The following is a 16,975-nucleotide window of genomic DNA, read 5'->3' on the forward strand; positions in this document are numbered from 1 at the left end:
TATACAGTAGTGAGGATATATACAGTAGAGAGGCTACATACAGTAGCGAGGCTATATACAGTGGAGAGGCTATATACAGTAGAGGGGCTATATACAGTAGAGGGGCTATATACAGTAGTGAGGCTATATACAGTAAAGGGACTATATACAGTAGAGGGGCTATATACAGTAGAGGGGCTATATACAGTAGAGAGGCTATATACAGTAGTGAGGCTATATACAGTAGAGAGGCTATATACAGTAGTGAGGCTATATACAGTAGAGAGACTATTTACAGTAGAGAGGCTATATACAGTAGCGAGGTTATATACAGTAGAGAGACTATATACAGTAGAGAGGCTATATACAGTAGCGAGGCTATATACAGTAGAGAGGCTATATACAGTAGAGAGGCTATATACAGTAGAGAGCTATATACAGTAGAGGCTATATACAGTAGAGAGGCTATATACAGTAGAGAGGCTATATACAGTAGAGAGGCTATATACAGTAGAGAGGCTATATACAGTAGAGGGGCTATATACAGTAGAGGGGCTATATACAGTAGAGAGGCTATATACAGTAGAGAGGCTATAGACAGTAGAGAGGCTATATACAGTAGAGAGGCTATATACAGTAGAGATACTATTTACAGTAGAGAGGCTATATACAGTAGAGAGGCTATATACAGTAGAGAGGCTATATACAGTAGAGAGGCTATATACAGTAGAGAGGCTATATACAGTAGAGAGGCTATATACAGTAGAGAGGCTATATACAGTAGAGAGGCTATATACAGTAGAGAGGCTATATACAGTAGAGGGCTATATACAGTAGAGAGGCTATATACAGTAGAGAGGCTATATACAGTAGAGAGCTATATACAGTAGAGGGCTATATACAGTAGAGAGGCTATATACAGTAGAGAGGCTATATACAGTAGAGAGGCTATATACAGTAGAGAGGCTATATACAGTAGAGGGGCTATATACAGTAGAGAGGCTATATACAGTAGAGGGGCTATATACAGTAGAGAGACTATTTACAGTAGAGAGGCTATATACAGTAGAGAGGCTATATACAGTAGAGAGGCTATATACAGTAGAGAGGCTATATACAGTAGAGAGGCTATATACAGTAGAGAGGCTATATACAGTAGAGAGGCTATATACAGTAGAGAGGCTATATACAGTAGAGAGGCTATATACAGTAGAGAGGCTATATACAGTAGAGGGGCTATATACAGTAGAGAGGCTATATACAGTAGAGAGGCTATATACAGTAGAGGGGCTATATACAGTAGAGAGACTATTTACAGTAGAGAGGCTATATACAGTAGAGAGGCTATATACAGTAGAGAGACTATATACAGTAGAGAGGCTATATACAGTAGAGAGGCTATATACAGTAGCGAGGCTATATAAAGTAGAGAGGTTATATACAGTAGAGAGGCTATATACAGTAGAGGGCTATATACAGTAGAGAGGCTATATACAGTAGAGGGGCTATATACAGTAGAGAGACTATTTACAGTAGAGAGGCTATATACAGTAGAGAGGCTATATACAGTAGAGAGACTATTTACAGTAGAGAGGCTATATACAGTAGAGAGGCTATATACAGTAGAGAGGCTATTTACAGTAGAGAGGCTATATACAGTAGAGAGGCTATATACAGTAGAGGGGCTATATACAGTAGAGAGACTATTTACAGTAGAGAGGCTATATACAGTAGAGAGGCTATATACAGTAGAGGGGCTATATACAGTAGAGAGACTATTTACAGTAGAGAGGCTATATACAGTAGAGAGGCTATATACAGTAGAGAGGCTATATACAGTAGAGAGACTATATACAGTAGAGAGGCTATATACAGTAGAGAGGCTATATACAGTAGAGAGGCTATATACAGTAGAGAGGCTATATACAGTAGAGAGGCTATATACAGTAGAGGGCTATATACAGTAGAGAGGCTATATACAGTAGAGGGCTATATACAGTAGAGAGGCTATATACAGTAGAGGGGCTATATACAGTAGAGAGACTATTTACAGTAGAGAGGCTATATACAGTAGAGAGGCTATATACAGTAGAGAGACTATATACAGTAGAGAGGCTATATACAGTAGAGAGGCTATATACAGTAGAGAGGCTATATACAGTAGAGAGGCTATATACAGTAGAGAGGCTATATACAGTAGAGGGCTATATACAGTAGAGAGGCTATATACAGTAGAGGGGCTATATACAGTAGAGAGACTATTTACAGTAGAGAGGCTATATACAGTAGAGAGGCTATATACAGTAGAGAGACTATTTACAGTAGAGAGGCTATATACAGTAGAGAGGCTATATACAGTAGAGAGGCTATATACAGTAGAGGGCTATATACAGTAGAGAGGCTATATACAGTAGAGGGGCTATATACAGTAGAGAGACTATTTACAGTAGAGAGGCTATATACAGTAGAGAGGCTATATACAGTAGAGAGACTATTTACAGTAGAGAGGCTATATACAGTAGAGAGGCTATATACAGTAGAGAGGCTATATACAGTAGCGAGGCTATATACAGTAGAGAGACTATTTACAGTAGAGAGGCTATAGACAGTAGAGAGGCTATATACAGTAGAGAGGCTATATACAGTAGCGAGGCTATATACAGTAGAGAGACTATATACAGTAGAGAGGCTATAGACAGTAGAGAGGTTATATACAGTAGAGAGGCTATATACAGTAGAGAGGCTATATACAGTAGAGAGGCTATATACAGTAGAGAGGCTATATACAGTAGAGGGCTATATACAGTAGAGAGGCTATATACAGTAGAGGGGCTATATACAGTAGAGAGACTATTTACAGTAGAGAGGCTATATACAGTAGAGAGGCTATATACAGTAGAGAGGCTATATACAGTAGAGGGCTATATACAGTAGAGAGGCTATATACAGTAGAGGGGCTATATACAGTAGAGGGCTATATACAGTAGAGAGGCTATATACAGTAGAGGGGCTATATACAGTAGAGAGGCTATATACAGTAGAGAGACTATTTACAGTAGAGAGGCTATATACAGTAGAGAGGCTATATACAGTAGAGAGGCTATATACAGTAGCGAGGCTATATACAGTAGAGAGACTATTTACAGTAGAGAGGCTATAGACAGTAGAGAGGCTATATACAGTAGAGAGGCTATATACAGTAGCGAGGCTATATACAGTAGAGAGACTATATACAGTAGAGAGTCTATAGACAGTAGAGAGGTTATATACAGTAGAGAGGCTATATACAGTAGAGAGGCTATATACAGTAGAGATACTATTTACAGTAGAGAGGCTATATACAGTAGAGGGGCTATATACAGTAGAGAGGCTATATACAGTAGAGAGGCTATAGACAGTAGAGAGGTTATATACAGTAGAGAGGCTATATACAGTAGAGAGGCTATATACAGTAGAGCGGCTATATACAGTAGCGAGGCTATATACAGTAGAGAGACTATTTACAGTAGAGAGGCTATAGACAGTAGAGAGGCTATATACAGTAGAGAGGCTATATACAGTAGCGAGGCTATATACAGTAGAGAGACTATATACAGTAGAGAGGCTATAGACAGAAGAGAGGTTATATACAGTAGAGAGGCTATATACAGTAGCGAGGCTATATAAAGTAGAGAGGCTATATACAGTAGAGAGGCTATATACAGTAGAGAGGCTATATACAGTAGAGAGGCTATATACAGTAGAGAGACTATTTACAGTAGAGAGGCTATATACAGTAGAGAGGCTATATACAGTAGAGGGGCTATATACAGTAGAGAGACTATTTACAGTAGAGAGGCTATATACAGTAGAGAGGCTATATACAGTAGAGAGACTATTTACAGTAGAGAGGCTATATACAGTAGAGAGGCTATATACAGTAGAGAGGCTATATACAGTAGAGAGGCTATATACAGTAGCGAGGCTATATACAGTAGAGAGACTATATACAGTAGAGAGGCTATATACAGTAGAGAGGCTATATACAGTAGCGAGGCTATATACAGTAGAGAGGCTATATACAGTAGAGAGGCTATATACAGTAGAGAGACTATATACAGTAGAGAGGCTATATACAGTAGAGAGGCTATATACAGTAGCGAGGCTATATAAAGTAGAGAGGTTATATACAGTAGAGAGGCTATATACAGTAGAGGGCTATATACAGTAGAGAGGCTATATACAGTAGAGGGGCTATATACAGTAGAGAGACTATTTACAGTAGAGAGGCTACATACAGTAGAGAGGCTATATACAGTAGAGAGGCTATATACAGTAGAGAGGCTATATACAGTAGAGAGGCTATATACAGTAGAGGGCTATATACAGTAGAGAGGCTATATACAGTAGAGGGGCTATATACAGTAGAGATACTATTTACAGTAGAGAGGCTATATACAGTAGAGAGGCTATATACAGTAGAGAGGCTATATACAGTAGAGGGGCTATATACAGTAGAGGGGCTATATACAGTAGAGAGGCTATATACAGTAGAGAGGCTATATACAGTAGAGAGGCTATATACAGTAGAGAGACTATTTACAGTAGAGAGGCTATATACAGTAGAGAGGCTATATACAGTAGAGAGGCTATTTACAGTAGAGAGGCTATATACAGTAGAGAGGCTATATACAGTAGAGGGCTATATACAGTAGAGAGGCTATATACAGTAGAGAGGCTATATACAGTAGAGAGGCTATATACAGTAGCTATATACAGTAGAGAGGCTATATACAGTAGAGAGGCTATATACAGTAGAGGGCTATATACAGTAGAGAGGCTATATACAGTAGAGAGGCTATATACAGTAGAGGGCTATATACAGTAGAGGGCTATATACAGTAGAGAGACTATTTACAGTAGAGGCTATATACAGTAGAGAGGCTATATACAGTAGAGGGCTATATACAGTAGAGAGACTATTTACAGTAGAGAGGCTATATACAGTAGAGAGGCTATATACAGTAGAGAGGCTATATACAGTAGAGAGACTATATACAGTAGAGAGGCTATATACAGTAGAGAGGCTATATACAGTAGAGGCTATATACAGTAGAGAGGCTATATACAGTAGAGAGGCTATATACAGTAGAGGGCTATATACAGTAGAGAGGCTATATACAGTAGAGGGCTATATACAGTAGAGAGACTATTTACAGTAGAGAGGCTATATACAGTAGAGAGGCTATATACAGTAGAGAGGCTATATACAGTAGAGAGGCTATATACAGTAGAGAGGCTATATACAGTAGAGAGGCTATATACAGTAGAGAGGCTATATACAGTAGAGAGGCTATATACAGTAGAGAGGCTATATACAGTAGAGGGGCTATATACAGTAGAGAGGCTATATACAGTAGAGAGGCTATATACAGTAGAGAGGTAGAGAGGCTATATACAGTAGAGAGGCTATATACAGTAGAGAGACTATTTACAGTAGAGAGGCTATATACAGTAGAGAGGCTATATACAGTAGAGAGGCTATATACAGTAGAGAGTAGAGAGGCTATATACAGTAGAGAGGCTATATACAGTAGCGAGGCTATATACAGTAGAGAGACTATATACAGTAGAGAGGCTATAGACAGTAGAGAGGTTATATACAGTAGAGAGGCTATATACAGTAGTGAGGATATATACAGTAGAGAGGCTACATACAGTAGCGAGGCTATATACAGTGGAGAGGCTATATACAGTAGAGGGGCTATATACAGTAGAGGGGCTATATACAGTAGTGAGGCTATATACAGTATATATACAGTAGAGGGCTATATACAGTAGAGAGGCTATATACAGTAGAGAGGCTATATACAGTAGTGAGGCTATATACAGTAGAGAGGCTATATACAGTAGTGAGGCTATATAAAGTAGAGAGGTTATATACAGTAGAGAGGCTATATACAGTAGAGGGCTATATACAGTAGAGAGGCTATATACAGTAGAGGGGCTATATACAGTAGAGAGACTATTTACAGTAGAGAGGCTATATACAGTAGAGAGGCTATATACAGTAGAGAGACTATTTACAGTAGCTATATACAGTAGAGAGGCTATATACAGTAGAGAGGCTATATACAGTAGAGGGCTATATACAGTAGAGAGGCTATATACAGTAGAGGGGCTATATACAGTAGAGAGACTATTTACAGTAGAGAGGCTATATACAGTAGAGAGGCTATATACAGTAGAGAGACTATTTACAGTAGAGAGGCTATATACAGTAGAGAGGCTATATACAGTAGAGAGACTATTTACAGTAGAGAGGCTATATACAGTAGAGAGGCTATATACAGTAGAGAGGCTATATACAGTAGAGAGACTATATACAGTAGAGAGGCTATAGACAGTAGAGAGGTTATATACAGTAGAGAGGCTATATACAGTAGCGAGGCTATATAAAGTAGAGAGGCTATATACAGTAGAGAGGCTATATACAGTAGAGGGCTATATACAGTAGAGAGGCTATATACAGTAGAGGGGCTATATACAGTGGAGAGACTATTTACAGTAGAGAGGCTATATACAGTAGAGGGCTATATACAGTAGAGAGGCTATATACAGTAGAGGGGCTATATACAGTAGAGAGACTATTTACAGTAGAGAGGCTATATACAGTAGAGAGGCTATATACAGTAGAGAGACTATTTACAGTAGAGAGGCTATATACAGTAGAGAGGCTATATACAGTAGAGAGGCTATATACAGTAGCGAGGCTATATACAGTAGAGAGACTATTTACAGTAGAGAGGCTATAGACAGTAGAGAGGCTATATACAGTAGAGAGGCTATATACAGTAGCGAGGCTTTATACAGTAGAGAGACTATATAAAGTAGAGAGGCTATAGAAAGTAGAGAGGTTATATACAGTAGAGAGGCTATATACAGTAGTGAGGATATATACAGTAGAGAGGCTACATACAGTAGCGAGGCTATATACAGTGGAGAGGCTATATACAGTAGAGGGGCTATATACAGTAGAGGGGCTATATACAGTAGTGAGGCTATATACAGTAGAGGGACTATATACAGTAGAGGGGCTATATACAGTAGTGAGGCTATATACAGTAGAGGGACTATATACAGTAGAGGGGCTATATACAGTAGAGAGGCTATATACAGTAGAGAGGCTATATACAGTAGTGAGGCTATATACAGTAGAGAGGCTATATACAGTAGTGAGGCTATATACAGTAGAGAGACTATTTACAGTAGAGAGGCTATATACAGTAGAGAGGCTATATACAGTAGCGAGGTTATATACAGTAGAGAACCTATATACAGTAGAGAGGCTATATACAGTAGCGAGGCTATATACAGTAGAGAGGCTATATACAGTAGAGAAGCTATATACAGTAGAGAGGCTATATACAGTAGAGAGGCTATATACAGTAGCGAGGCTATATACAGTAGAGAGGCTATATACAGTAGCGAGGCTATATACAGTAGCGAGGCTATATAAAGTAGAGAGGCTATATACAGTAGAGAGGCTATATACAGTAGAGGGCTATATACAGTAGAGAGACTATTTACAGTAGAGAGGCTATATACAGTAGAGAGGCTATATACAGTAGAGAGACTATTTACAGTAGAGAGGCTATATACAGTAGAGAGGCTATATACAGTAGAGAGGCTATATACAGTAGAGGGCTATATACAGTAGAGAGGCTATATACAGTAGAGGGGCTATATACAGTAGAGAGACTATTTACAGTAGAGAGGCTATATACAGTAGAGAGGCTATATACAGTAGAGATACTATTTACAGTAGAGAGGCTATATACAGTAGAGAGGCTATATACAGTAGAGAGGCTATATACAGTAGAGAGGCTATATACAGTAGAGAGACTATTTACAGTAGAGAGGCTATATACAGTAGAGAGGCTATATACAGTAGCGAGGCTATATAAAGTAGAGAGGCTATATACAGTAGAGAGGCTATATACAGTAGAGGGCTATATACAGTAGAGAGACTATTTACAGTAGAGAGGCTATATACAGTAGAGAGGCTATATACAGTAGAGAGACTATTTACAGTAGAGAGGCTATATACAGTAGAGAGGCTATATACAGTAGAGAGGCTATATACAGTAGAGGGCTATATACAGTAGAGAGGCTATATACAGTAGAGGGGCTATATACAGTAGAGAGACTATTTACAGTAGAGAGGCTATATACAGTAGAGAGGCTATATACAGTAGAGATACTATTTACAGTAGAGAGGCTATATACAGTAGAGAGGCTATATACAGTAGAGAGGCTATATACAGTAGCGAGGCTATATACAGTAGAGAGACTATTTACAGTAGAGAGGCTATAGACAGTAGAGAGGCTATATACAGTAGAGAGGCTATATACAGTAGAGAGACTATATACAGTAGAGAGGCTATAGACAGTAGAGAGGTTATATACAGTAGAGAGGCTATATACAGTAGTGAGGATATATACTGTAGAGAGGCTACATACAGTAGCGAGGCTATATACAGTGGAGAGGCTATATACAGTAGAGGGGCTATATACAGTAGAGGGGCTATATACAGTAGTGAGGCTATATACAGTAGAGGGACTATATACAGTAGAGGGGCTATATACAGTAGTGAGGCTATATACAGTAGAGGGACTATATACAGTAGAGGGGCTATATACAGTAGAGAGGCTATATACAGTAGAGAGGCTATATACAGTAGTGAGGCTATATACAGTAGAGAGGCTATATACAGTAGAGAGGCTATATACAGTAGAGAGGCTATATACAGTAGAGGGGCTATATACAGTAGAGAGACTATTTACAGTAGAGAGGCTATATACAGTAGAGAGGCTATATACAGTAGAGGGGCTATATACAGTAGAGAGACTATTTACAGTAGAGAGGCTATATACAGTAGAGAGGCTATATACAGTAGCGAGGCTATATACAGTAGAGAGACTATATACAGTAGAGAGGCTATATACAGTAGAGAGGCTATATACAGTAGAGGGCTATATACAGTAGAGAGGCTATATACAGTAGAGAGGCTATATACAGTAGAGAGACTATTACAGTAGTGAGGCTATATACAGTAGAGAGGCTATATACAGTAGAGGCTATATACAGTAGAGAGACTATTTACAGTAGAGAGGCTATATACAGTAGAGAGCTATATACAGTAGTGAGGCTATATACAGTAGAGAGGCTATATACAGTAGTGAGGCTATATACAGTAGAGAGACTATTTACAGTAGAGAGGCTATATAGAGTAGAGAGGCTATATACAGTAGCGAGGTTATATACAGTAGAGAGACTATATACAGTAGAGAGGCTATATACAGTAGCGAGGCTATATACAGTAGAGAGGCTATATACAGTAGAGAGGCTATATACAGTAGAGAGGCTATATACAGTAGAGGCTATATACAGTAGAGGGGCTATATACAGTAGAGGGCTATATACAGTAGAGATACTATTTACAGTAGAGAGGCTATATACAGGAGAGAGGCTATATACAGTAGAGAGGCTATATACAGTAGAGAGGCTATATACAGTAGAGGGGCTATATACAGTAGAGAGGCTATATACAGTAGAGGGGCTATATACAGTAGAGAGGCTATATACAGTAGAGAGGCTATATACAGTAGAGAGGCTATATACAGTAGAGGGGCTATATACAGTAGAGAGACTATTTACAGTAGAGAGGCTATATACAGTAGAGAGGCTATATACAGTAGAGGGGCTATATACAGTAGAGAGACTATTTACAGTAGAGAGGCTATATACAGTAGAGAGGCTATATACAGTAGAGAGGCTATATACAGTAGAGAGACTATATACAGTAGAGAGGCTATATACAGTAGAGAGGCTATATACAGTAGAGAGGCTATATACAGTAGAGAGGCTATATACAGTAGAGAGACTATTTACAGTAGAGAGACTATTTACAGTAGCGAGGCTATATACAGTAGAGAGGCTATATACAGTAGAGAGGCTATATACAGTAGAGAGGCTATATACAGTAGAGAGGCTATATACAGAAGAGAGGCTATATACAGTAGAGGGCCTATATACAGTAGAGGGGCTATATACAGTAGAGAGGCTATATACAGTAGAGATACTATTTACAGTAGAGAGGCTATATACAGTAGCGAGGCTATATACAGTAGAGAGGCTATATACAGTAGAGAGGCTATATACAGTAGAGAGGCTATATACAGTAGAGGGGCTATATACAGTAGAGAGACTATTTACAGTAGAGAGGCTATATACAGTAGAGAGGCTATATACAGAAGAGAGGCTATATACAGTAGAGGGGCTATATACAGTAGAGGGGCTATATACAGTAGAGAGGCTATATACAGTAGAGATACTATTTACAGTAGAGAGGCTATATACAGTAGCGAGGCTATATACAGTAGAGAGGCTATATACAGTAGAGAGGCTATATACAGTAGAGAGGCTATATACAGTAGAGGGGCTATATACAGTAGAGGGGCTATATACAGTAGAGAGGCTATATACAGTAGAGAGGCTATATACAGTAGAGAGGCTATATACAGTAGAGGGGCTATATACAGTAGAGAGACTATTTACAGTAGAGAGGCTATATACAGTAGAGAGGCTATATACAGTAGAGGGGCTATATACAGTAGAGAGACTATTTACAGTAGAGAGGCTATATACAGTAGAGAGGCTATATACAGTAGCGAGGCTATATATAGTAGAGAGACTATATACAGTAGAGAGGCTATATACAGTAGAGAGGCTATATACAGTAGCGAGGCTATATACAGTAGAGAGGCTATATACAGTAGAGAGGCTATATACAGTAGAGAGACTATTTACAGTAGAGAGACTATTTACAGTAGCGAGGCTATATACAGTAGAGAGGCTATATACAGTAGAGAGGCTATATACAGTAGAGGGGCTATATACAGTAGAGAGACTATTTACAGTAGAGAGGCTATATACAGTAGAGAGGCTATATACAGTAGCGAGGCTATATACAGTAGAGAGACTATATAGAGTAGAGAGGCTATATACAGTAGAGAGGCTATATACAGTAGCGAGGCTATATACAGTAGAGAGGCTATATAAAGTAGAGAGGCTATATAAAGTAGAGGGCTATATACAGTAGAGAGGCTATATACAGTAGAGGGGCTATATACAGTAGAGAGACTATTTACAGTAGAGAGGCTATATACAGTAGAGAGGCTATATACAGTAGAGAGACTATTTACAGTAGAGGGGCTATATACAGTAGAAGGGCTATAGACAGTAGTGAGGCTATATACAGTAGAGGGACTATATACAGTAGAGGGGCTATATACAGTAGTGAGGCTATATACAGTAGAGGGACTATATACAGTAGAGGGGCTATATACAGTAGAGAGGCTATATACAGTAGAGAGGCTATATACAGTAGTGAGGCTATATACAGTAGAGAGGCTATATACAGTAGTGAGGCTTTATACAGTAGAGAGACTATTTACAGTAGAGAGGCTATATACAGTAGAGAGGCTATATACAGTAGCGAGGTTATATACAGTAGAGAGACTATATACAGTAGAGAGGCTATATACAGTAGAGAGGCTATATACAGTAGAGAGGCTATATACAGTAGAGAGGCTATATACAGTAGAGATATACAGCTATATACAGTAGAGAGGCTATATACAGTAGAGAGGCTATATACAGTAGAGGGGCTATATACAGTAGAGGGGCTATATACAGTAGAGAGGCTATATACAGTAGAGATACTATTTACAGTAGAGAGGCTATATACAGTAGCGAGGCTATATACAGTAGAGAGGCTATATACAGTAGAGAGGCTATATACAGTAGAGAGGCTATATACAGTAGCGAGACTATATACAGTAGAGAGGCTATATACAGTAGAGAGGCTATATACAGTAGAGAGACTATTTACAGTAGAGAGACTATTTACAGTAGAGAGACTATTTACAGTAGCGAGGCTATATACAGTAGAGAGGCTATATACAGTAGAGAGGCTATATACAGTAGAGGGGCTATATACAGTAGAGAGACTATTTACAGTAGAGAGGCTATATACAGTAGAGAGGCTATATACAGTAGCGAGGCTATATACAGTAGAGAGACTATATACAGTAGAGAGGCTATATACAGTAGAGAGGCTATATACAGTAGAGAGGCTATATACAGTAGAGAGGCTATATACAGTAGAGATACTATATACAGTAGAGGGCTATATACAGTAGAGAGGCTAAATACAGTAGAGGGGCTATATACAGTAGAGAGACTATTTACAGTAGAGAGGCTATATACAGTAGAGAGGCTATATACAGTAGAGAGACTATTTACAGTAGAGGGGCTATATACAGTAGAGGGGCTATATACAGTAGAGAGGCTATATACAGTAGAGGGACTATATACAGTAGAGGGGCTATATACAGTAGTGAGGCTATATACAGTAGAGGGACTATATACAGTAGAGGGGCTATATACAGTAGTGAGGCTATATACAGTAGAGGGACTATATACAGTAGAGGGGCTATATACAGTAGAGAGGCTATATACAGTAGAGAGGCTATATACAGTAGTGAGGCTATATACAGTAGAGAGGCTATATACAGTAGTGAGGCTTTATACAGTAGAGACTATTTACAGTAGAGAGGCTATATACAGTAGAGAGGCTATATACAGTAGAGAGTTATATACAGTAGAGAGGCTATATACAGTAGAGAGGCTATATACAGTAGAGAGGCTATATACAGTAGAGAGGCTATATACAGTAGAGAGGCTATATACAGTAGAGAGGCTATATACAGTAGAGAGGCTATATACAGTAGAGAGGCTATATACAGTAGAGAGGCTATATACAGTAGAGGGGCTATATACAGTAGAGGGGCTATATACAGTAGAGAGGCTATATACAGTAGAGATACTATTTACAGTAGAGAGGCTATATACAGTAGCGAGGCTATATACAGTAGAGAGGCTATATACAGTAGAGAGGCTATATACAGTAGAGAGGCTATATACAGTAGCGAGACTATATACAGTAGAGAGGCTATATACAGTAGAGAGGCTATATACAGTAGAGAGACTATTTACAGTAGAGAGACTATTTACAGTAGAGAGACTATTTACAGTAGCGAGGCTATATACAGTAGAGAGGCTATATACAGTAGAGAGGCTATATACAGTAGAGGGGCTATATACAGTAGAGAGACTATTTACAGTAGAGAGGCTATATACAGTAGAGAGGCTATATACAGTAGCGAGGCTATATACAGTAGAGAGACTATATAGAGTAGAGAGGCTATATACAGTAGAGAGGCTATATACAGTAGCGAGGCTATATACAGTAGAGAGGCTATATACAGTAGAGATACTATATACAGTAGAGGGCTATATACAGTAGAGAGGCTAAATACAGTAGAGGGGCTATATACAGTAGAGAGACTATTTACAGTAGAGAGGCTATATACAGTAGAGAGGCTATATACAGTAGAGAGACTATTTACAGTAGAGGGGCTATATACAGTAGAGGGGCTATATACAGTAGAGAGGCTATATACAGTAGAGGGACTATATACAGTAGAGGGGCTATATACAGTAGTGAGGCTATATACAGTAGAGGGACTATATACAGTAGAGGGGCTATATACAGTAGAGAGGCTATATACAGTAGAGAGGCTATATACAGTAGTGAGGCTATATACAGTAGAGAGGCTATATACAGTAGTGAGGCTTTATACAGTAGAGAGACTATTTACAGTAGAGAGGCTATATACAGTAGAGAGGCTATATACAGTAGCGAGGTTATATACAGTAGAGAGACTATATACAGTAGAGAGGCTATATACAGTAGCGAGGCTATATACAGTAGAGAGGCTATATACAGTAGAGAGGCTATATACAGTAGAGAGGCTATATACAGTAGAGAGGCTATATACAGTAGCGAGGCTATATACAGTAGAGAGGCTATATACAGTAGAGGGGCTATATACAGTAGAGGGGCTATATACAGTAGAGAGGCTATATACAGTAGAGATACTATTTACAGTAGAGAGGCTATATACATTAGCGAGGCTATATACAGTAGAGAGGCTATATACAGTAGAGAGGCTATATACAGTAGAGAGGCTATATACAGTAGAGGGGCTATATACAGTAGAGAGACTATTTACAGTAGAGAGGCTATATACAGTAGAGAGGCTATATACAGTAGAGGGGCTATATACAGTAGAGAGACTATTTACAGTAGAGAGGCTATATACAGTAGAGAGGCTATATACAGTAGCGAGGCTATATACAGTAGAGAGACTATATACAGTAGAGAGGCTATATACAGTAGAGAGGCTATATACAGTAGCGAGACTATATACAGTAGAGAGGCTATATACAGTAGAGAGGCTATATACAGTAGAGAGCCTATTTACAGTAGAGAGACTATTTACAGTAGAGAGACTATTTACAGTAGCGAGGCTATATACAGTAGAGAGGCTATATACAGTAGAGAGGCTATATACAGTAGAGGGGCTATATACAGTAGAGAGACTATTTACAGTAGAGAGGCTATATACAGTAGAGAGGCTATATACAGTAGCGAGGCTATATACAGTAGAGAGACTATATAGAGTAGAGAGGCTATATACAGTAGAGAGGCTATATACAGTAGCGAGGCTATATACAGTAGAGAGGCTATATACAGTAGAGAGGCTATATACAGTAGAGGGCTATATGCAGTAGAGAGGCTATATACAGTAGAGAGACTATTTACAGTAGAGAGGCTATATACAGTAGAGAGGCTATATACAGTAGCGAGGCTATATATAGTAGAGAGACTATATACAGTAGAGAGGCTATATACAGTAGAGAGGCTATATACAGTAGCGAGGCTATATACAGTAGAGAGGCTATATACAGTAGAGAGGCTATATACAGTAGAGAGACTATTTACAGTAGAGAGACTATTTACAGTAGCGAGGCTATATACAGTAGAGGCTATATACAGTAGAGAGGCTATATACAGTAGAGGGGCTATATACAGTAGAGAGACTATTTACAGTAGAGAGGCTATATACAGTAGAGAGGCTATATACAGTAGCGAGGCTATATACAGTAGAGAGGCTATATACAGTAGAGAGGCTATATACAGTAGAGACTATATACAGTAGAGGGCTATATACAGTAGAGAGCTATATAAGTAGAGAGGCTATATAAAGTAGAGGCTATATACAGTAGAGGCTATATACAGTAGAGGGCTATATACAGTAGAGAGACTATTTACAGTAGAGAGGCTATATACAGTAGAGAGGCTATATACAGTAGAGAGACTATTTACAGTAGAGGGGCTATATACAGTAGAGGGGCTATAGACAGTAGTGAGGCTATATACAGTAGAGGGACTATATACAGTAGAGGGGCTATATACAGTAGTGAGGCTATATACAGTAGAGGGACTATATACAGTAGAGGGGCTATATACAGTAGAGAGGCTATATACAGTAGAGAGGCTATATACAGTAGTGAGGCTATATACAGTAGAGAGGCTATATACAGTAGTGAGGCTTTATACAGTAGAGAGACTATTTACAGTAGAGGCTATATACAGTAGAGGGCTATATACAGTAGCGAGGTATATACAGTAGAGACTATATACAGTAGAGAGGCTATATACAGTAGCGAGGCTATATACAGTAGAGAGGCTATATACAGTAGAGGCTATATACAGTAGAGAGCTATATACAGTAGCGAGGCTATATACAGTAGCGAGGCTATATACAGTAGAGAGGCTATATACAGTAGAGGGCTATATACAGTAGAGGGCTATATACAGTAGAGGCTATATACAGTAGAGATACTATATACAGTAGAGAGGCTATATAAGTAGCGAGGCTATATACAGTAGAGGGCTATATACAGTAGAGAGGCTATATACAGTAGAGAGGCTATATACAGTAGAGAGACTATATACAGTAGAGAGGCTATATACAGTAGAGAGGCTATATACAGTAGAGAGACTATATACAGTAGAGAGACTATTTACAGTAGAGAGACTATTTACAGTAGAGAGGCTATATACAGTAGAGAGGCTATATACAGTAGAGAGGCTATATACAGTAGAGGGCTATATACAGTAGAGAGACTATTTACAGTAGAGAGGCTATATACAGTAGAGAGGCTATATACAGTAGCGAGGCTATATACAGTAGAGAGACTATATACAGTAGAGAGGCTATATACAGTAGAGGGGCTATATACAGTAGCGAGGCTATATACAGTAGAGGGCTATATACAGTAGAGATACTATATACAGTAGGGCTATATACAGTAGAGAGGCTAAATACAGTAGAGGGCTATATACAGTAGAGAGACTATTTACAGTAGAGAGGCTATATACAGTAGAGGGCTATATACAGTAGAGAGACTATTTACAGTAGAGAGGCTATATACAGTAGAGGGCTATATACAGTAGAGGCTATATACAGTAGAGGGACTATATACAGTAGAGGGGCTATATACAGTAGTGAGGCTATATACAGTAGAGGGACTATATACAGTAGAGGGGCTATATACAGTAGTGAGGCTATATACAGTAGAGGACTATATACAGTAGAGGGCTATATACAGTAGAGAGGCTATATACAGTAGAGAGGCTATATACAGTAGTGAGGCTATATACAGTAGAGAGCTATATACAGTAGTGAGGCTTTATACAGTAGAGAGACTATTACAGTAGAGGCTATATACAGTAGAGGCTATATACAGTAGAGAGGTTATATACAGTAGAGAGACTATATACAGTAGAGGGCTATATACAGTAGCGGCTATATACAGTAGAGAGGCTATATACAGTAGAGAGGCTATATACAGTAGAGAGGCTATATACAGTAGAGAGAGCTATATACAGTAGAGGCTATATACAGTAGAGGGCTATATACAGTAGAGGGGCTATATACAGTAGAGGGCTATATACAGTAGAGAGGCTATATACAGTAG

Source organism: Oncorhynchus nerka, linkage group LG9a (assembly GCF_034236695.1).
Source record: "Oncorhynchus nerka isolate Pitt River linkage group LG9a, Oner_Uvic_2.0, whole genome shotgun sequence".
Taxonomy (NCBI): domain Eukaryota; kingdom Metazoa; phylum Chordata; class Actinopteri; order Salmoniformes; family Salmonidae; genus Oncorhynchus; species Oncorhynchus nerka.